A 22,310-nucleotide genomic window follows, 5' to 3' on the forward strand; every position below is an offset into this window, starting at 1 on the left:
AGAGAGAAACTTTAGCAAAAGAACGGAGATTGCTGTTTTATAACCAGATTTCCTATTTAAGATTTTATCTTCCGGCTTCACGGGTGACTCCAGCTTCTTCTTATCTTTTCAAACCTTCAAGGCGTATGACCACTTGTAAAAATCCATCTCTGTTCCCCACAGGTTTCTGACACTGCTTTTGTAAGCGACCACACTTAACACCCATACAGAAGTTCGAAGTTTGAAGGCAAGTTTTCGGCACAGGCAATAGAAGACTACATAAAAACTAAGACTGTCCGCTTAAAATGAAGAATTTTATGACGACACGATACTGTCTTATATGATTTCAACAGCCACATAATGATAACCAGAACAGTAAACACTACATTAAGGGTACATCAAACCTAAAGGCATCACAGTACCCACCTTAGTCTCTAAGTTTAAGCCTTTCTTTGGCTAGAGGAGAAAACCTCCTAAAAATCACAGATCCTACAAAGCAACGGGGGTTAGGCGTATGATTACGCCCTTATCTTATTAAAAAATAAATTTTTAGGAACCAGATAGTGAAACGCTCTGGAAAAAAAACGGAAATTACTATGGGGGTCAAGACCCAAAATTGGCTGTGTACCTCCTTCCCAAAAAAGTAATATTAAGGTAACTATTCCAATGTTCTAGTTGACTGTTAAGTAATTGCAATTTATGCGCCAAATAAATAAATAAATAAAATTATTTAAAATTATTTCTGAACAGGGGCAAAAAATTTTCATCTTTCCATAGGATCGTAGTCTTATAAAAATTGTAAGTACCTTGAATTTGAAATTAGCTTATCAGGAAGCTCTCTAAAACAACATCATATCAGTGCTTTTTAAAGTAAAATCTAAGCGTAGAAAAAAGAGACTAGTTCAACTCGCAAAAAATTACGTGAATAATAGCATCTCATCTCACGGAAGTGTCTCTGCGTTAAATAATAAAACGGAAAACAACACACTGTTTTCTAGAACTCTTTTTTTTTGCAACGTTGTAACTATAGAAAGAGGAAAATACTTGAACCTAGCTGGAAGGTAAAATGTATTCATTATTAATAAGACCCAACGGCTTGCTTGTACGCTGAGTGCATATGGAGCACTAAAGGGATAATATTACAAGCCTAGCAACATCAACTCTTCAGCTCCTCCAGCATCAATCCCTTTCTAGCTATATACATCATAATAAACTTTTTTATGCTACCAGTGATTACTGTCTAAACCAGTAAAACGTTTATGTATCCATGCTAAGACGGTAAAAGAAAAGGGTTGTTTACAATTTTAATAAAAATATTATAGACATTTTTTTAATATTTTATAAAAAGTAGTGCTTTAAACACTTCTTTTTTTTTGAGGAGGAGGATTCTCAGCGTACAGCTATCTTGTCTTCCCCCCTAAAGAGCTTCTTCTGAATAGATTCAGTTTCGCGGCGGATATAATATTTAGTTACATTAAAAGCATTGCTAGATTTATAAATCTGAGAAAAATCTGTTAACTGGATATGCTATTTTACATAATTGATTTATAAGTGTTTTGGGAAATGAGCTGCAACGATCTGCAGAAAGGTTAGTGTGTAAACAATATATTATAATAAATTCTTTTTATTTGAAAATTTTTTCTAAAAGATTAAGACCAAAGAGAATTAAACTATAGTTCCAGGGTTGTTGAAGACGTAGCCATGTATATTTATATATCGAAAGAATATATAAAAATCGTCACCTCCTCAAGGATTCCTAGTTTAATGTATGGCTAAAATACTGTACTTCGTCACTTAACTTAAAGACCTAAACGTTCAGCACAATTTAAGTTTAAAACAAAAGTGTTCAATAAAATGTTGAATTTAATTACAAAGTGAAAGTCGTGTGAGTGTCACAACAGATTTTTCATGTTCTCTTACTATTAGAAAGAGAGAGATTGCGATCGTATTAAATTTTCTAAAATGATTTTTTCTAGAAATAGATACGATGGATGATTGGGGTCCCTAGAATTAGAAAAACAAAAAATTTAGTTAGTGCCCTCCATTTAATCAGAATATGTTGAAACCATAAATCAGAAACATCACAATCATAATAAAATAAAAAAAACTCTTTGTAACATATTCAAAGTTTAGAGAGAGGATTTCAAATATGATCAGGAATTAAACAGTTCATTTTGTAGTAAAGTTACTATTTTTCGGTTAAAAAGAATTTCGATTGAAAACTGCCTGATAGCTCCTTTAGTAGAATGAAAAGAAAGCGAATATTGAAGTTTTAATGAAACAAACCATTTTCGAAATAATTTTTTTTGCACACAAAATAAACATTTGAAAATTGAATTTGTAAAAAAAAGATAGACAGAAATGCAATAAAGAAACAATACAGTTTCCCAAGTAGAATGAATGTTTACTCATAATCTGTAATATATTATTCTCTGTTAAAGTTTATAGCCTACCAAGTTTAGTAGCCTGTACCATTATTAAAGGAATTGAATACTTATTAAAGCGTGAAACACCAAGTGACGTGTTAAGATTTATAATGGAAACATAAAGACTATTTTCACGTAAATATATCCGCTTAGTGATGGAAGGTATTTTATCACCATAAAAGTTAAATTAACAATTAGTAACTTAATAGATTTTACAGATTACTTTAATGATATTTAATTACCATATTTTAGGGCTAGAAGTGAGTAGGGTGAAGATTTATAATATAAAACTTCTCGCGACTCTTTCCTTTGCTGATATCTTCTTAAAAATTCCATTGGTTAAGTAATGTAATAAATGAACTTTTAAGCAATAACAGTATTTCTGGAAAAAAGAAAACACTTCAAAAAACAAATATTGTATAATAGAATTCACAAATATTAAACCAGTTTAAGGAACAGAATAATAATAATAATAATTGGACAGTATTGTTTGTAATGAGATAATACTGTCCATAGACCGGCAGTTCACTGAAAATAGCTGCGGGCTCCAAAAACTTAAAAAAATTATCTCTAAATCTAAGAGTTTAATTGAACTTTAATTTTAATCACCGAATTAATTTAATTTCAATCGTTAATCAAACTGATTTATCATTCACTATATGACTTTTCAATTAATGGTCCGGGTCACGTTTTGGCGAGGCCACTTTTCTGAGTATCCCCAATAAAAAAATTTCTATTTAACAAATTTTTGAAATTTAGTTCGCTAATTAATTGTCATATCATTAAAAGTACGATTACTTTCACGACTAAATTCTAATTCTAATTTTTAAAAAAATGTACTCAAATTTATGATTAAATTTTATTTTTAATCAGTACCCATTTCTGCCGTAAAGCTTTTGACGCAGGGTACTAACTGAAACGAAGAGCAATTATTATAATAGAAACTGATTTTCAAAAATTAATTCCACGCATTTCCAATAAGACCTCGTAATTCTCTCATCACATATACACGCTCGGGTTAGTTTAAATATGTTGTAATTACTTATCACACTCAGAAAAAGATACGGTGGCAGTTCAAGTTGCCAAGATATTTTAAATTTCAAAATATTCACAAAATTGTTTCATTATTTCTAATGATCGCATTACTTATCTTAAAAGCAGTTATTGAAGGGGAAAAATACGTGAAAAGCCCAAAAATTCACCTTTTTTTTTTTGTTGTGTATGAGATTTCCATCATGTAATTCGGGATGTTACCATTGAAAAGTAACGAAATGAGCATTTTGGGCGGGGCACAGTTAGACTGTGGAAGTGTGAAACTATAATTTAGCTGTAATTGGACTCTTAGGAGCGTTTATACACTTGGTGAAAATAGTTTTACAAAGGCAAAATCCAGAGATAAAAAAAGGGGTTGACAGGACTGAGATAAAACAAGAGTGAAATGAGATAAGCAAATTGTAGCTAAGAACTTGATGGTGTTAAGTATCCTCCCAGGCGACCTCAGCTTCTTCCTCTAAAGTTTCAGGCTGAGTTAGCTTGTTTTCTTAGGGCAATAGAACACCTCTCCACTAAGGGTAAGCAAGCGTAACCCCTTTTGTTTGTTGCCAATACGCTTTTCTCCTCTAATTTGGCAATTCACTATTCACCCAGAGCAAGAAAGGGAGAGACAATCTTGGGAGTTCCCAACGACCTTATCCACTTCATCTTGATGCCATTTCTTCCCACTGAATTTCTAACTTCGCCTCTCTCTAAAGGCTCGTTGGAGTCTTAATCAAAGTAAAGTCCCTTAATGGATTTTAGCACTGTTTTGTACTTGGTTGATTTCACCTGTATTTTAGTTCAGTTGTTGTAGAATAGGTTTAAAACCATCTTGTTATGGAAAGTCCACACCTCTTTTTCTTACACTAGTTAATTCTACAAAAGACAACATTGCAATACTCATGAATGTGGCGAATTCTCTTCAAAAGTTAGGCTCCGTTTAATAAAAAGAATAGGCTGGTTCTTTTTATGATTCTTCAGCAGGTATAAAAGGGGCGTGTGTAATATTAAAAACAATTTTAACATCTCGCTCTCCTTAGCCTCTTACATTTCTTACAATCTTCCTCTTCTATTCGACTTTCGCAAGCTTCATTCACATCAACCTCCCAAGTTACCCGTGGCCTGCATTTTCCCCTAAGCCATCCTAGCAATTTTGCACATATCCGAACCAGATTAATCCATTGCCTTCTACTTTTCCTCTTTCGCTGGTACCACTCTGTGAGTTGCCCTTAATGTGTTACTGTCTTAGCTGGTCTTCACTTTTCCTTCGTCAACTATCTCACCTCACTAAAAGACGTTTTTATGTTATTATTTAATGAGCAGGATTCCAATTAGTATATAGATATGGGGAGAAACGAAGTCTACACCTTGAAACATTTTTGAAAGTTGAGGGTCAATTTTTTTTTTTTTTAATCTTGAGTTGTCATTCTTACGATATGCCTTACAATAAAAAATAAAAGTAATATAATTAATTCAATAATAATTATGCTTAATTCTAATTGAAATGAACTTTTTTTTTTGTAAATTTTATGCTATATTTTTAACTAAAATGCTAAAATTAAACATAGATTTGATAATTTATTATTCTAGAAATTTGTATATATACAAGTAGTTATTTATAATTCTAAGATATATGACAAGTACTTTACAGCCATGAAGCTGTGGTCGCAGAGGAGAAAGATGAATTTCAGCTACATTCTGACACTTGATTACACTTCCATTTGTGGACCCAATCTCATCTTACTTTAACTCATCTCTGTCTCTTCCACTCACTCTCTCCTAAAATATATAACATTCATCCTTACCTCGATATTAGTTATATGAAAATAAGATGTAGAACTTCAATGTATCGTGGTATTAATAATTTAGACATGTAAATATCTAGTTTATATGCAACTGCTTGATATTGTAATAATGTAAATCGATTTCCTCACCTTGCATCCTTCCTCGTATTGCAATTCTCTTCCATCAAAATATATTAAATTTTCTTCAACTCGACAACTTCAAGAACTTTGTAATTTTGCATTAAGTGGATTAGTCTAAATAATATATCGCTTCGTCACATGGAAAATTAAACAAAATAACTAGGTTAATATAAATAGAAAAATACTCTTACTTTTTCGCAGGACATAGAACTGTGATCGTGATTTTTACGAACTGTAATTTCTACAGGAATATGTTTGAGACTCCTAAGAAACGAAACTCTGAACAAAGAAATTTGAAGAAAGAAAGTGAAAATAGAATAATAACAAAAATTAACAGAAAGCACAAACTTCGTACTCTATTTATTTTCTACTATTACCTTCTTCTAAATTGCCTCACCCTCCCTTGCATTTCAATATTTACGGATAGTTTGGGAGCACGTTTGAGCTGCTTCAATTTATATAAGTTACAGAACAGATACTCCAACATTTTTTAGTAAATTTTTAAACATTTTTAATCGCGGGAATTGTAGGCAATGGGAAGGCGAGCGAGCTGACTAAAGTGGATCAACCGAACCACTAGTCAACATCTTGAACTATTTTGTAACAGGAAGGCTGAGGAAAGAAGTGTGAAGAAGTTAGGCAGCCAGTTTGGACACCTCTAAGGTAAAATATTTATAAATGGGGCGGAGCGCTATTTCTTCCCTCATGAACAGGAAGAAATTAAGTAATTTGTTAGATACACTGAGGACGCTTGGGTAGTCAATCACCTACCAAGATAGAAAAGTCATTCAGACCTGAGTGGTGAGAATTTAGAATAGATTGGCGGATCGGTGAACCACTATTTTAGTCCTTATGCCCACAGTACGTTTTGTATTTGGATCACTTGGGAGGTTTAGAGCTCACAAAAATCTTACATTAAATGCAGATCGGGAGAGCCATTAGATGTTTTGGGGAAGAATTGAAAACGGGGATATGAAAAACACTAGTCTCAGGGCGCTCAATAATTACCGTTAACGGTATGTTGTTACACTAGCGTGTAATCTTTTTAAATATTTTAAAATACAAAATTTGGATCTCGCCACAAAAGGATGTTCCTAAGGGAATTCACAGTTTTTCCAAATAATTTTCATCATCGTACACCATGAGTTTGTTAACTTACAAGATACTTAATAGTATGTTCTCCTTTACCTCCAGGAAATTTCGTGAGAATTAGCGTCATAAAACTTATTTCTCAATTCTCCACCGCCTCCATCCGTAAATAAACTAATCTCAATCTACTTGGATAAGAGAGTTCAGGGATCGATTACCCCATACGGTTACCCCACGTAACTAGTTAACTTCCATTTTGCATTGACGCACTACTCAAAGTACTAACCAAAATTTGGTACAATTTTGCAGAAATAGATGGCATTAGTGCTCTGTGTTTCAATGGATAAAAATTGAAGTAACTTGAACATAAATCGATTTTATTTAATACTAATTGCTTATTAATAAGAAAAGATGTGGACAAGAGATTTTGTATCTGTTTCATCTGTTTTTTTTTAATTAATAAAAGAACCTGCTAAAATGTTTATTCAAGACCTCCACAAGTTCATGATATATTCTTAATCGATTGTATTTATCAATAGATGTGTCCGGGAGATGGCAAATCAATCCTGTCATCCGTTCTCTCAACCGTTTAATCGTCTAATTGACCAATAGTTTTGTTTTTAAGTTTTCTTAAAAAAAAAAAAAAAAAAAAAACGCTTTATAGTCCATAATTTTAAAATAATAATAATAGACTTCCAGCTTTATAAGAAATTGGATTACTTATGTTCAATTATAATTGTTACGGAGTTATCAAGAAGAGGAGGCTTAGGAAATTGGAGAGGCTTAACAGAGGTAAGAAATAAGACTTCAATAAGATAATAGTTTTATAGAAGAAATTACTCGGGCAATACAAGTAACTTGGATCTGGAAAATAAATAAAAGTACAGGTGTCGATGATGACTGGGCATGCCACTGGTTGGTTAGGCGCTTAATACATTCGAAATAGGGACCAACGCCTCCGTATGTGTTGATGATGGTGTCTGAGTAGTGCGTACCATTATTTGGCAATTGGCTCAGGGCTTCCTCAAGACTGGGTGTAGGAATCTTGGTACTGGGTTTGTATTAAAGGTGGATGTCAGAGATATCCTTTGTTATTGCATGAAGTCCGGCAGAATAGCAAAGAACTTTAAGAGAATTCAATTTGAGATTAGGATTTTTGAAGCGTCAGGTCTCTTGCGTTTTTGTGGCCTTAGCATGAATAACAGCAGTAAATAAATATTTGTGCTATTAGAAAAAAAAGCTCTTGTTTTCACATATAACAAATTACCTGCTTTTTTAAGTACAATCTATGCACTTTTACGGCATTTCAGAGTTGTTTTAGTTCAAATATAAATTTTGATTGATTGATGTATACGTATGTAATTATTTCTTTATAGGCAGGGAGAACTGCATTAAAATGAACTGTTTACTGGTTGTGCGCAATTTTGTGGGTGATATTTGTAGTAGTTTAAAGTAGTTTAATAAATCCCCTCCAATCTTTATTATCCAATTTACATCTATTTCAAAAATATTTTCTTTGGTAATAACCATTAGGCAGCTGGTTACATAACAAATAAAAGGACTATCTCGTTACAATATAGTTTGTTACAATAAAAATCAACACTTCCCTTCAATCTTATAGCAAAATAACTACTTCAATTTCCCAGTATTTATTCTTCAACAGGATGTGCATTTATATAAGAACGAATTCAGTTGGCTACATTCGTTTTGCCGAATGGTGATTCCTAAAATGGATTACTTATATTGATCAACATCTGCCCTGGATGATGAAGTCGTTTTCTTATTTCCAGTATTTTCCTCTTCCTTGATAGAAAATTGTGATAAAGAAAAAAGTAATATTACATTTTTCTTTATGAAGTGAATAGTAAAAAAGTGAAATAAAGAAAAGTAAAACAGTTAAAGCGAAGATCGGCTTCTCCTTTTTATTATTATTATTATTTTAACATTGATTTAAAACAAAGGCACTCATTTTCTTCGAAAGATTGAAAACACGTTTTAAACCACTAACAATCAAGATATGTTTTCCCGTGAATGTACTCGAATAATTATTTCCATGTTTTAACTAACCCGAGATATTTATTGTACTTCTCCCGCATATGCTAATATTTAATGATTTTTGTGCTGGTTAGATAATAAAATGAGGCATAGTCAACTCTTGAATCGTTAATCTTCTCAGATAGTTAAGCAACACTACAAGCTCTTAAGCTCCTCGATATTGTTAGATTGTGTACAAGTGCTTGTATGTTCGGATACTAATTGTAACCATTAGCCAAGATAGTCGTGACTTTCTTTTTTATGTGTATAGAGTCAGCTACTCGCCTTCATAAACTACGGTATTTTATCAACAATGCTCGTGCATATTATTATTTTTTCCAACACTCCGCAGAAGAAAAACCCAGGCCTTCATTCTGTACAAGAGGTTCCGCTCACAATACTCCTAATTATGGCTGATACTGAGAATTTGTTATGTCACTCTTTGGGTCATGGTGGGTTTTTTTTGCTTTTAGGTTTACCAAGGCATCTATTAATATTGGATAGATGTTATTACATTCTTATATTCTGTTTAAAAGAAATTTGATAATTATAATTTCACCGGTCTGCTAGGACTCTGCCAAAAAAAAAAAGTATGCACTTAGACAAATAATCTACGTAAAAATAAAAAGTTTATAATCTTGAATATAAGAAGTTCGAAGTTTAAAGAAAAACTTTGTAGTCGTTTTGGAGAAATTCACTAAAACCTAAAACCAATGAAAAAAGTGAACTTAAAACTGTAAGACGAAGTGAAAAAAAAAGTTGAAAATTCTTTGAAATCTTGTTGATAATGGTTTCAATGAAATCTCTTAAGAAGTGGCAATGAAGGTTCATTGGAATACACAACAAGTCGCTGGTAATAAAGCTGTACATTTTAATGAAGGCTAGACTAATTAACCCTCAAAAGGGGCCCACATTTATTCTGAGTAAGTAATCTGCTCTAATTATAAATTCACAAAGAGCGTATAAATAAAAAAACACCTTAATTAAAGAATAATTTTATTAATCTTATGTAAAATAGTAAAGAATAACATATCGCTCATACTCGTAAAATAAATAAAACATATAGGCTACCCATGAAGGTTCACTGATGGAGGGGTTGAAACCGCTCCACGAAAATATATGGAGAATAACATTTCTCTAGTGATGTTAATTGAAACCTGGCAGTGACCCAGCTCTTGAGTAGCGTTGTTTTTATGTCTTTTGAAATTTTAATATTGCACCTAACGGAGCTATAATCATTCTCCCTGAAAAATCTTAAGTACGGCTAATCCTAAAAGAGGTAAAGGCGACTTTAAAAAAAAAAGAAGCTATTTTTTATATTTCTAATCATTCGATCAATATCTCGATTTTCTAAGCACTGAGTCAGAACACTAGGTAGTAATTTTATTTATTATAACTTTTTTTTCTAATCCACAAGAAATTCTTTTTTATGCTGATAAATTTAATTTACTCTTTTTAAGAGCAGCTTTAGGAAACCGGAGAATCAGGAAGAAAGAAACCAACAAAATTATGCCATTTATATGCAAATGATATTGTTTGAACCTATTTCATTTCAGTTGAATGCAAACTGTTTATTAACTGTAAAAGGTTATGATAAATCACTTAATATTAATTATGTCATTTTCCAGTGAATGATAGTATAAATACTTTATTTAGATATTTTTCTTCAACCTCTTTACCAAAATGTGTTTTAAATAAATGAATAAAAACAGCAAAAAAAGAAAAAGAGAAATGTATGTGAATTATGCTTTGTGATGTAAATAACATCAAAAGTATGATGATCCATCTGAAATTCAATTGAATGTCAAAAGACACAAGGATAGTTATTTCGTTTTTTCATAATTCTAAGATTTTATTCCATCATATTATATCCCCATTATCTATAATATTTTTTTATTTAAAGTTACTAGAACTTGAAGACCCACATAAAACACTAAAAGGCAAAATTTAACATAAAAATCTTTTGAGGAACATCGCTCATACGTTTCTTTAACTCTTAAATTTTATTTCTTCTAAATTGACGGAGTGTTTAGTTATCCTAATCTACAAGGACGGAAGCTTGTTATACAGGAACTCTGGCTAGAATGATCAACTCCTTAGGTTTGGCGCCTCAAACTTGGAACCATTTAGGGCGTCAAAGATTCTCACTCTCTTCTGTCCTTGATGTGGGTTGTTATGAATGTGAGGGAACTGTACGCAGGGTTAATAGAAGAAGGGAGCGTGATATCATCAGGGAATGATTATCCCTAACTGCTGGTTTCTTGCTCTCCCTGGAACTTTCGTTGGGCTGTAACTATTTTACCAATGAAACATTCAATTCTTTTACCAAAATCATACTTATTTTATATTTAGTATTAAAATCAGTTTCGAATGATAAAAATCTACAATTCGTAATCAAAAGCGATCTGTCAATTAATATTAATAATATTATTGAACTACCTTTTCAAAAATACATTAAATTAATTACACTAAGCAGATTTGCGTTGTCTAAGTAATAAATAATACAATATTAAATTACAATTTCAACATTTATAAATAATAATTTTAACTTGTACCGGTGTGAGCAAATTCTTACTGCAGGTAGTAGGTAGGAGGAATATTAGATGCGGCATTAATTAGATGCGTTGAGAGTTCCGCTATTTGTCTTGCTATGTTAATTAGCTTGAATTTTTGTTGTTAGCAATCCCAAATAGATTAGACATACATTAAAAATAGAAACACTAGTGAAGAGAGAGCGATTCGAAATGACTCACAATCACATTACCATGTTGAATAATTTACCCTTGTGAGTGGAGCTCAGTTGTTTAACTACAGTAAAGGAAGTAAAGTGAAAAATTGTTGACAAAATTCTTAGGCAGATGTGTAACTTTTCTGTACAACTTTTAAGTAAATACATTTAAAGCATGTCTAGAAGTTGACCAGATATGTTTTCAAGGATTTTTAAAAAATTATATTCTGAAAAACGGCATTTCTCTGAACTTAAAATGCTTCAAACTTTTTTTATATATTTTTTTTCGGAAAAACTATGTACATTATGACTTTAGTTAAAGTTAATTTTGGATGAAATTTGTAAATCAGGCTGATATTGCTGATAATTGCAGTAAGAGTAAGTCATATGAGTGTACCGTACTTTTTCTTTTAAACTTAAGATTTCCTCCCTAAGCCAGTTCAGATTTTAAGAAAGTTCAATCCGCAGACTTCACTTTATTAGCTATACAATTTATTCCCCTCAGATATGCAAATTATAGAAAATTAAATTATTAATAAAGAATAAAATAATAAACTTCTTAGGTTGATTACAATAAAATCATGTAGCAATAAAAAAGGTGAAAACGAGACTTCACGGGATACTCTGCTATTGTTCAAAACACCTAAATGGAATTAGGGGTATTATGAAGCTTAAGAAAGAGAAGGAGGAAACATTAAAACAATATCCATAGTATTAAATGTGTATCGTCCCTAAAAGCATTCGGTATAACTCTTACCAATTAGGGTTGCTCCCTTGGCAGAAGTTATTTATAAAAAACCTACCACTCTTTCTCCATTAGAAATAGCTTAAATATCTGTTAAAATCCGTTTCACAATGCACGTATCCCATACTTACCATATTTACTGATGTTACAAAAGCAATATAATTAAACTAAAGACTTTTAACGTAAAATGTATTAAGTGGAGAAAATAGAACTAATACAATTTTAGTTTTAGACTTCTCTGCGGTTATGAACTCAGAAGGGTCAAAAGTTTTCAGAAATAACTATTAGTGATAATTGGGTCAACGTTTGATAAGTCTTTATACCTAAGTTCAGAAGACGTTGAATATTGGCTTGAGGTAGGAGAATATCAACGTTAGGTCTTACAACCACTGGATCTTTAATTCAATAATTTAACTTCAATTTAAATTTGTTTTAAGAAAAATCTATAAATATTTGTACTAATGAGAAAACCAAACATTATTATATGTGTTGATTGCTTGTTTGGATTTTTGCTAATTTTTCTTTTAAAATCAGCCTTACTTACAAAAAGAAGTGAAAACTTTTTAAGAAAGCTGAAGAGAAAACTGAAGTATTGCTTGTTTCTAAAAGCTATTTCTCTAGCTGTCAAAAAAAAAGTTTATTTTGTTGCAAACCTAATCTACTGTGGTTCAAAAACTTTTTTTTTCATACTAAAACAAATGTAAAATAGCAAAACTTTGGAGTAACTTTTAGGGAAATTTATGAAATAAAAAAATAATTTTTTTTTTTTTTGCTTTCTTGTATCCTTCGTAAGCACTTCGATTGTGTGTGTGTTAAAAGAGTTTTTGGGTGCAGGTCCAAAAAAGTTTGTACATAATTATTAAATCTTTCTGCTGCATGGATGTGTGCTTTTTCAGAGGCCCACTTAATATTGTATATTACTAGTTTAATACTGCTCCAATTTAAATACAAATTACGGATCCTAAAGGAGTATGAAAGGCATTAAACATATGTATAGAAGATACTTATACTTCCCACATATATTTCTGATTCCAAGCATAAAATACACTTAGTACATAATGAAGAATCCAACTAGTTGAGTCTATATCCTCTCTCCAAATCCATGATAAATCCAATCCTTTTCTTTCAACACTGGATTAAAGAAAAAATGCATTATTATATTTCAGTAGTTACTATTCTAACGTAATGCAAATTCCCATGAGAAAATTATTCTCTTAATGAGTAAAAAATTAAAATTGACGGTGAAACACTCACACTATTTCTTATCGTAGTTCACGTCGTTAAATTTTCTTTTATATTTTTTATGATCACTGTAATAAAAAGCTTCCGTTAAAGGACGTAACTTCATTCCTTACCAAAAGCATTAGAGTCGTTTTCAATACTAATCGATAATTTCAAAATTGGAAAAAATCCATTGTATAAAGTAGAACTTTCAACAGAAATACTTTGATCGCAAAGTTAAATTTGTTTTTGTGCTCATTTACATATACGTAAACAACACAGAATACTTCTATATTACTACTCAGCACACCTCAAAACGTGTATTTCTGGTAAAAATAGAAAAATCAATAATACACACACAATCGAAGTGCTTACGAAGGATACAAGAAAGCAAAAAAAAAAAAATTACTTTTTTATTTCATAAATTTTCCTAAAAGTTACTCCAAAGTTTTGCTATTTTACATTTGTTTTAGTATGGAAAAAAAAGTTTTTGAACCACAGTAGATTAGGTTTGCAACAAAATAAACTTTTTTTTTGACAGCTAGAGAAATAGCTTTTAGAAACAAGCAATACTTCAGTTTTCTCTTCAGCTTTCTTAAAAAGTTTTTACTTCTTTTTGTAAGTAAGGCTGAAAAGATTTTTTATCAGAAATACTATTTTCATTTCTTTATTATTATATAGCATCTACACATGATCTGAAAGTTTAAAAAGAGAAAACTGAAAAGAATCTAATCTAGTCCAGTTTTCTTTGAATGCATCTTTCAAATTTAGCTCAATGAACCCAGCAGTGAACGCTGAGGTCTCGTCTTCGACATTTCTTGCAATCCGCTCTTAGATTCTTTTTTCTTAAGAGCTACTTACAGCTCATTGCTCGGAAGAAGACATTGTTGCCTGAAACAGAATACTCAGAAATTAGAATTTTGATTATTTTTAGATAGACTGTAAAAATCTAGAAATAGGTAGGATAAAGCTAATAGGCTACTGTTACATTGCCTGACAACAAAAGATTTTGCCACAGCTGTTGCTAACAACAATAGCATATTCACTGCGTATGAGGGCCAGGAAATGTGCATTCTATACCATTCATAAACATTCTTTACACCGTTATTCTGCTCGATGCAACTTCTATCTTTAAGTTTTATGTACATCTTACTTAAAATTCTTTGTATTATACTTGTCATTACAATAACTAACTGTTAAATAGATAAGTGTTCTTAGAATATTCCTAAATACTCTCTAGGTTCATTCTACTTTATTAAGTAAAGTAAAGTAATCGCCTATTTTTTCAGGCGGGGCTTAACGTCCAACTACCAATTAGGCGTCGTGGACGGAGGCGTCTAGCAAACATGCTTTACTGTAAACTTCTTTTATTAACTATTAAATAAAATCCAAGGCCTAAGACCGGGAATCGAACCCAGTACCACAATACATATTAGCTTCGCAGGTCTCGCCTCTAATCTCTCTGCTACCGTGGCGCCTTTCTACTTTATTATTATTTTACTGTGTATATATTTATATTATATACGAAGGAATTAGCTATGCTGTTAGCGTATTGGATTCCCACGGAGGCCGGCAGTGCACCAATAATTTTTTTTTTTTTTTTTTAAACTTGGTAAGATTTGATTTTAGTGTTTGCAAAATGATTAAGTATGTCTCTGCTTACCTTCTTCTCTACAAATGACGAAGATATGAAAAAGAATCTGGGAAAATAAGTGCAGTAAAAGATCAGTACTCTCTTAACAAAAATCTTGTAAGAACACTCACTTACACTACCTTGTCTTACCGCATTTTATGAAGTTCCTTGAAATTCAAAATTTGAAAAAAGAAGAAGATAGTTTGCCGCAATATTAAACATGTTCCCCAAACATGATAAAATTATACAGTTGAAAGAAGCATGTCGCCATGGCACCTTTAGAATCCTTCAAAAACTCTTGTTCTCTGAAAAAAAAAAAGTTTCAAGATATAGCACAGTTATATTCATATCCAAAAGGCTTTACAGAAAAATCTAAAAAACGAAATGACTAACTTGACCCCAATCTTAGAGTCCTGCTTAAAGGCAGATAGCGGGAGAAACGTTTCAAGGGTTCAATAAAGGTACTAAGTTTACAGAAAATTGTGGAATTCTCAAAATATGAAAAAATTGGTTTGATAAAAGAGCATTTCAGATTGGCTGGTTTTGTTGAGTTTTTCTTTTTATTCTAAGGTTATTGTTGGGTGCCCTCATGGAACCACCTAAATCAAATATGGTGATAGAACTTACTACGATTTTCTGTTTTTTGTTTGACAGTTACAAAACGAACACATACACACACACACACACACACATAGAACAATTTAAAACAACTTTTTCTCAATTTGGAAACCTCCAAACATTTGTTCGTTGAAAATTCAAAAATCTATGAATCTGAACGATTACAATACTTTTTTTTTCTTGGGATAAAATAGATATTTGATTAAGAAAGTCAACGAAGGCTTGATAAACTTTATAAAACACAGAAGAGAAATTCCGTTTAAAAGTAAATTAAAATGAAGATTTATTTGAATAGCTCTAAAAACCAGATTAATCTGAACTGAAATTCTTATAATGGTGCCTAAAATATACCAAATATTTAGAAACTACTACATAGGGTTCAGTCTGAAGTAAATTAATTGCAAACGCAAGATGAAATAATTTTATTTAACGTGCTATGTTGAAGCACAGAATTTGTTGACTAGAATAACTAAGCCGATTATTTATTAGGCTATTCACTTGTTGGAAAACTTTTATGTATACATCTTATTTAATGAAAGAAACCACTCTGTGTACTTGAAATAAAAGTTGTGAAAACTTATTGTAAAATTAGTTCAAAGTATTGAGCAAAAAACTTTTCATCACGCTTTTTTTTAGAAAATAGATTATTAGTATCTATTGATTTTTATCTCTCTAATAAATAAACTTCTGAAGGTAGAAGTAAAATGTTTTCAAATTTATTAAACAATTAAGGGTACTTTCTTTGAAATTTAGGAATATTCTAATTTTTGGGTCAATAGTTGCAAAAATTTAAATCTGGAGTCAAAAATTCCCACGGTTTTCTTTCACTTAAGTTTTCAAATTTCTAAGTGACAAATGAAGTATACACTGGCCTTTTTTTTAGTAGGTTTCAGGCTCAACTATAAATCAGTGTAACGAACGGAGGTGGATAGCTAAAAAACCTAACATACATAATAATATTTCACAATTATTAAACAAAAATCCAAAGACAAGAGCATGAATCGAACCCAGGAACCCAGTAACACAATAAATCTTAGCTTTGCGGGCAGCGCCTCCTAATGCTTGGTCACCGTAATATTGGCTCTGACAAATGTTCTGCAAATTTTCAACAAACTCCGAATATTAGCAACATATTTAATTCATAGAAAACGAAAGACAATATGGAGCTATCTTTACCCCTTATTGTAATATCACATTTCCAATAGTTTCCTAATTTTACCTTATTATGAGAGCCCTCAAATGCCATTATAAATTGCTAAATTTTATCAACTTGTATTTTTAATGACGAAAGCTATTTCTAGTTTGGCTACGTATTCAATTTCCTTAACAGGCTGTACCGAATCAAATGCAAGTACAGTAAAGGAAATTAATGTGGTAATTAAGTTCAATTTAGCAGGAGATAGAAATTCTAGGCAAGTAGATTCGAATTAGAGCAATGTTAGTAGGCATTTTTAAAAATCAAATGTGCTTAATTATGATCAATAGTTTGTATTCATTAATGCAGATAAATGTAAAAAAAAAAGACTCACCTCTTTCTCTTTACTCCAGCTAGAATTATAACGGTCAATTTTGCTTTACACAAAACTTGTGAGTCCCATTTAAAGATACTGGAGTTAGGCGACAAGTTGATCTCTACTTTTGTAGAACGCACTTCATATCTGAAAGCAAATTCAATGTCAAAATAACAGTAGATTGAGATCAGAGACTCAATAAAGCAAATCGGGCTATCTACAAAAACTATTTTAGCTCCCTAAAGTGTAGTTTTTTGATTAAAATGAGCTAGAATTTGCTTAGTGGCTAGAACCTGAACAGTTCACCTCAACTATCTGTGCAGGTCGTGAGTATATTGTGTGAATGTTGTGGGTGTTCATGTCGAAGTTCTCAGACGTGAGTTAGTAGCAGGGACGCTAAGATCCCCTAAAAAGTAGCTAAAATCCTTTTTCCCCCAACGGAGAACTTACAGTAAGAAAAACCCTTTTGATCTCTCACTTTAGCTAGTTAGGGAAACTTAAAAGTTTAAAAATGAGGTCCAGATGTCACTATGCAAGCAGATCTGTTATTCGATTAACCTCACTGGAAATAAAACATATCAAGAAACAAAAACCTATTTGTTAAGAAGTTTAATAAGTAATATTTTAACAAAAAAATTTCTTCTGCTATCAAAAGCAAAATAAGGGCGCTATGTCAATCATTGATAAAATTACTTCGAAAACTTGTAATGAAACATTAGTGATGAGGACCGAACCACTTTTTTTTTTACGATGTTTTTTTTCCACTTAATCAACCCTTGTTCGCTAACTTTGTTTTTCTGTGTTCGACAAGCGGAGTGAAGTTAACATGGAACCCTCCTTGAAACTTGAACTGAACTAATTGATAAAATGCTGTTGAACAAAAGCTCTAAAAACTTGAAACATTATACAGACCTAACTTCTTAAAGAACATTTTTAAACTTTTGTTGCATTCACTTGACATTTTTGCTCTCAGCTCGTATAAAATCTTAGTGCAATTGTATCAAATTTCTGCAACTGAATTCCTGGTTGTAATACGAACTTTTTTGCAAATATAAAAAAGAATATTCGCCCTGCATATGATTCGATATAATTTGCATGTATATAATAACTGCATGTATATAATTTGTTTCTTTGTTTTGTTTTTTTTTTGCTAAAATACATAAAAGTATGATTCAAATGATTAATGAGTTTTTAAAGAATTAATTTGACATAAATAATACTTGGCTTACTTGTAAGTAGTACTAATGATTTCAGTGAGGGTAAGCAACGGTAGTCTTGGTAACCGATGACTCTCTAGTCTCTAAAGAGAAACTCTATCTTACCTGGACATTCCCTCCAACTTGACTGGGGTGGCGCGACCAACTTGCTTCTTGGAGAGAGAAAGCCAAAATATCTTCTCTTGCTCCCTGCTCTCTTATATTTCTTTTATTCTCGTTAGGCGTCCTCCTATGTTTTCCACTTCTTATGAGCTTCTTAAGGTAGGTATCCTCACGGAGTTGTGTGCATCGAGAAAATTCTGCCTACCGGCTCATCAGTTAGAAAATCACAGAAGCCAATGACATGACTAAAACAAAAAATGTACTACAAACACTCAAACGACGTTCTTTTACTGCAGTTCTCAAGGTCATAACTAGAGTTTTTAACAATTAATATTTAAAACAAATTGAATTCTTATCTTACTATCCAGACTGTAAAACTTCGCATTACACAGAAATAACATTTAAAACTATCCCAATCTTTAGAATGTCAAAAAAGGATGTTTCTGAAAAATTATTCAAATAAAAATTACATATTATATACGTTTACGTATATAAACGTATATAATCGTTTACGAAGTACACATGAGGTTTAGAGTAAATCGTCGAGACAGTTATGTAAAAGTCTCAGAATAGTGACATTGTTATAAAAAATTCTTCGAATTTGAAATTTTATCATCATATTTAAGTGTCCTTAATTTGTATTCAAGATGCAGTGCGTTGAACTGAGATGGCACTTTGAAGGAAAGCTACCCACCTACCTTCTTCTGAGATGTGGGCTCTTAATTCAATCGAGCAGAATCCAAAACAGATATTTTCGGTGCAAACTCAGCGTCGAAAATTTGGCATGACTACAATTATTTTTTTACCTAGTAAGAGAAAGTTAAAGAATTTGTAGGCACTTGAAATTTATAAGTATTGCTTCACTTGTTAGGTTTCTTTAATAATTTGCTATAAATTCTCTGTCTAGTTTTCAATCTATCTTTGGCTACACTAATTGAAAAATTAAAAATCTCAAAAATTCCAAAATCATTTATTAAGCACAGTCTTATTGATTTTAGCAATAATTTTTTTAGAGAAATATGTAGGGATGCTGACTTGTGGACTAACTTTTTAAACCGCTAGAGGATCTAATCCCGTCGCCATTATATCATTAGCCTAGAGTAATAACTTTTAAATTACTTTTAGATCAACAGAGATAGCATTTTACTGATGTATGTCTCACGTGAACATATTACTGATTAAGTAATGATTTCAGAATTAAGTGCAATAACTGGGATCTTAATTGCAATAATTATTTAAGAAGGAATCCATTTTTAGAAAAATCATTATATTTGCTAGTAAATGGTTACAATATTTTGGGTATAAATCAGCACTATTGATGAAGAATGGCGTCACTTAAGTACCAGAGGTCTTGCAATACAAAAAGAGATGGAGATAAAGGGTGGAAACAATGGAGAGAACGATGAGTCTTTTGAGCGAGATTCAAGTTGTATTCTATTGCAGTGTTGCAATTCTCCCACCAAGTGGTTTTTTGCAGTGTTTGCACTTAGCCTATTTCAATAGCGTCACCTTTTCCTATTTGACGTTTTACCTTTCTCCTTCTTAAAATTTCAAACGCTTTAAAACAAAGATGGGTTGTTGTAGGACTATTAAGTTTATAACGCTTTTTACTAGGTACAAAAGTTTGTCTTAAAAATTAATTGAGAGAGATATAAAAAGATGGCTAGTTAATACATTAAGAACTCGGTCCTGCGCAATTGCTTTGATTTGCCGGTTATAATCTGAGAAGGACTTTCTTCACTTTGGCTTTACAAACTATTTTGGCCCTCAGGTCCCACTAATGTAACCAGCAAGTTTTTTCTCCTTCTGCAATCATTCTCCATCTTCGTACTCCAACTTGACAAGTTTCTACTTCTTGATGTTGATAGCACGACTGCGTAACATTTTTTGCAGCCGCAGTTTTTTTAACTGATATATTGCGTTTCATTTATTTATTTATTCTTAGTGTATCCAAGTACTTAAAATGCTATTATCTAGACCGTAGACTACTTATTAAAAAAGACTGTTTCCAATCTAGACTATTAGACTACCCAGTCTAATCTACGATGCTCAGAAACTGCTGGAAGCAGAAACTACTCAGAATTATAAATTGCATTTTGCAGGTCAGTGTTCCTTAGGACTCAGATTCCAAGTATTTAAAATTTACATTTTTGATTTTCTTACTATTGAGTTCTTGCAGATTATTACAAACACACTTTTAATATATTTTAAACTTAAGTAAGTAACAGATAACGTACAAAAATTACGAGGAAATAACAGGCTGATTTTAAAAATAGAAACTGGACATAAACATCTTAAATTTTTACTCTCTTTAGTATTTAACCAACTCTGAGAAAATTACGAAACTCTACAAAATTAAAAATTAGTGCCCTTTTGATTGTCTAATTTCTGCCGAAACCTAATGCTCCCCCCAAAAAATTATATCCAAAGGAAGTTCCTAGTTAATGGTTTTTAATTGTTTTTTAGACATTAAGTAATGAGCGATATAATATACTTTTAGTAAATATTTTTTAAATTTAAAGCACCTTTCAAATCAGAAAGAAAACTCAAGTTAGAAAATTTGAAGCTACCGCAATTCTCTCAACAAGATAAAAAAGTAAGTCAATTACTTAATACAGTCTTATCATGCGACCTATTTATCATGAAGGAGTCTGCATTTGATGGTATTCAAGTATCCAAGACCAACAGTCATCTGGCTAGGCCCCAACTGTCTTCTTACAGTCCCAACCGGTTCAAGTAAAAGTGGTTTGGTTTTAATTTTCTTTTAATCTTCTTAAAATATTGTGAAAATCAGATTTTCGTTTTTGAATTTTCACCGGGGAACCTCCTGAGTCAGGTAAATTGGTTTTTGGAAATTTGTTTGTGTGGAAGTATGTACGGACCATAAATAAAACACGAACAGTGTTCCAATTTAATATTTGGTTTAGGTGTCGCAATGAGTCGTGGCAATAAACTTTTGGGCAAAATCAGCCGTAGTGTCTCTTTACAGGGTCTACTTTTTCGTTTCTCTTTCCCGTAAACCGTTCGAAAGAGCGATTTCAGTGTAATTATGTCACCTGCTTATTAGTGATCTAATTTAGTAGTAAAGTTTTATTTAAAGTAAAGTTTCCCATTTGACACTCCGAAATAGAAAATTTAGGGGGACATACTTCATCAACACGGACAACGTATTTTGCTAGACAAAATTGAACGAAATATTATGAAAGGGAAGAATAACAGATAACTTGAAGGCAGTACTCACTTCTGGTTCTTGACAGAAACTCTTTTCCCATTGGTTTTACAAAAAAATCTAAACTTTATAAGGCACGTTCAAAATACAGCCATCTTTCTAGAAACAATTATGTGCTTTTATTTAATGACTATAGTTTTTTGACGCGAATATCATTTATAACAAAAAATAAATGAAACTTTGGAAATCGTTATCAAATAAAGTCCGGTATTATTATTTTTCATTAACAAAAAGTATGTTTTCTTTTCTTTTCTTTTGTTTTTAAGCGAACATTAATCAATTAGATCATGGTTTGATAGTTGTCGGACTCGAAAAAGCATAATTTTTAACTTAATTATGGTTGCCAGGCTCGCAAAAGGCCTAATCTTATACCCCCCCAAAATACTTCAAATCTCTAGCACCCCATCTTCACACCAGATGGCGTTGGTCTTCCTTCTGATACGTATATGCAGTTCCCAAACTTAGTTACATGACAAGTCATCAGCAAAAGGTGGTACCAGAACTCGTAAATATTTCTTCTGATTCCTAATTTCATTACGATTGCCAAGGCAGATTCAGGTCCACAGATTATTGCTACACCCCTCTCTTTCCACAGATTGTTGCTAAACCCCTCTCTTTAAAGTTTGCCAGCTATTTTGTTATCCTTAATCCCTAAATGCCCAGGAATTATATCTGATTTTGTGAGGGAGGCCAAAAGCTCTCGTCACAGCGACTTCAAGGATGTGGAAGAGTCTTACCACTCTTAACTGGGCTAGGTGGTCGAGGTTTCTGTAGACAATTCTATTCTATTAGACAATTCCGCCTGCGTATCTGTAACG

The 22,310-nt window shown here is 31.9% G+C and overlaps 2 protein-coding genes across 9 annotated transcripts in view; one reads left to right on the plus strand and one right to left on the minus strand.

Annotated features, from left to right (window-relative positions):
• The window catches only part of Herc4 (HECT and RLD domain containing E3 ubiquitin ligase 4), a 28,955-nt gene extending 22,220 nt beyond the window's left edge, over window positions 1-6,735 (minus strand). The window contains exons 1-4 of one of the 4 annotated variants that reach the window (XM_074122863.1): window positions 6,554-6,735; window positions 5,375-5,494; window positions 5,085-5,219; window positions 2,648-2,787 (exon numbers count right to left, since the gene is read on the minus strand). The gene's annotated coding sequence lies outside the window, so the exon portion shown is untranslated. Of the gene's footprint in view, window positions 1-2,647; window positions 2,788-5,084; window positions 5,220-5,374; window positions 5,495-6,524 lie in introns of all 4 variants that reach the window. The other 3 variants (XM_074122865.1, XM_074122864.1, XM_074122866.1) reach the window with 3 other exon arrangements.
• Window positions 1-22,310, plus strand: part of LOC141451465 (beta-1,4-N-acetylgalactosaminyltransferase bre-4-like) — a 50,637-nt gene that overhangs the window by 8,422 nt on the left and 19,905 nt on the right. The window contains exon 1 of one of the 5 annotated variants that reach the window (XM_074122879.1): window positions 6,878-7,246. The exons of 3 other annotated variants lie outside the window; for them this stretch is intronic. The gene's annotated coding sequence lies outside the window, so the exon portion shown is untranslated. Of the gene's footprint in view, window positions 1-6,877; window positions 7,247-22,310 lie in introns of those variants that run through there. One more of the 5 variants, XM_074122883.1, reaches the window with a different exon arrangement.

The sequence above is a fragment of the Rhodnius prolixus genome, unplaced genomic scaffold (genome assembly GCF_049639745.1).
Source record: "Rhodnius prolixus isolate KJV_2025 unplaced genomic scaffold, Rpr scaffold_8, whole genome shotgun sequence".
Taxonomy (NCBI): Eukaryota; Metazoa; Arthropoda; class Insecta; order Hemiptera; family Reduviidae; genus Rhodnius; species Rhodnius prolixus.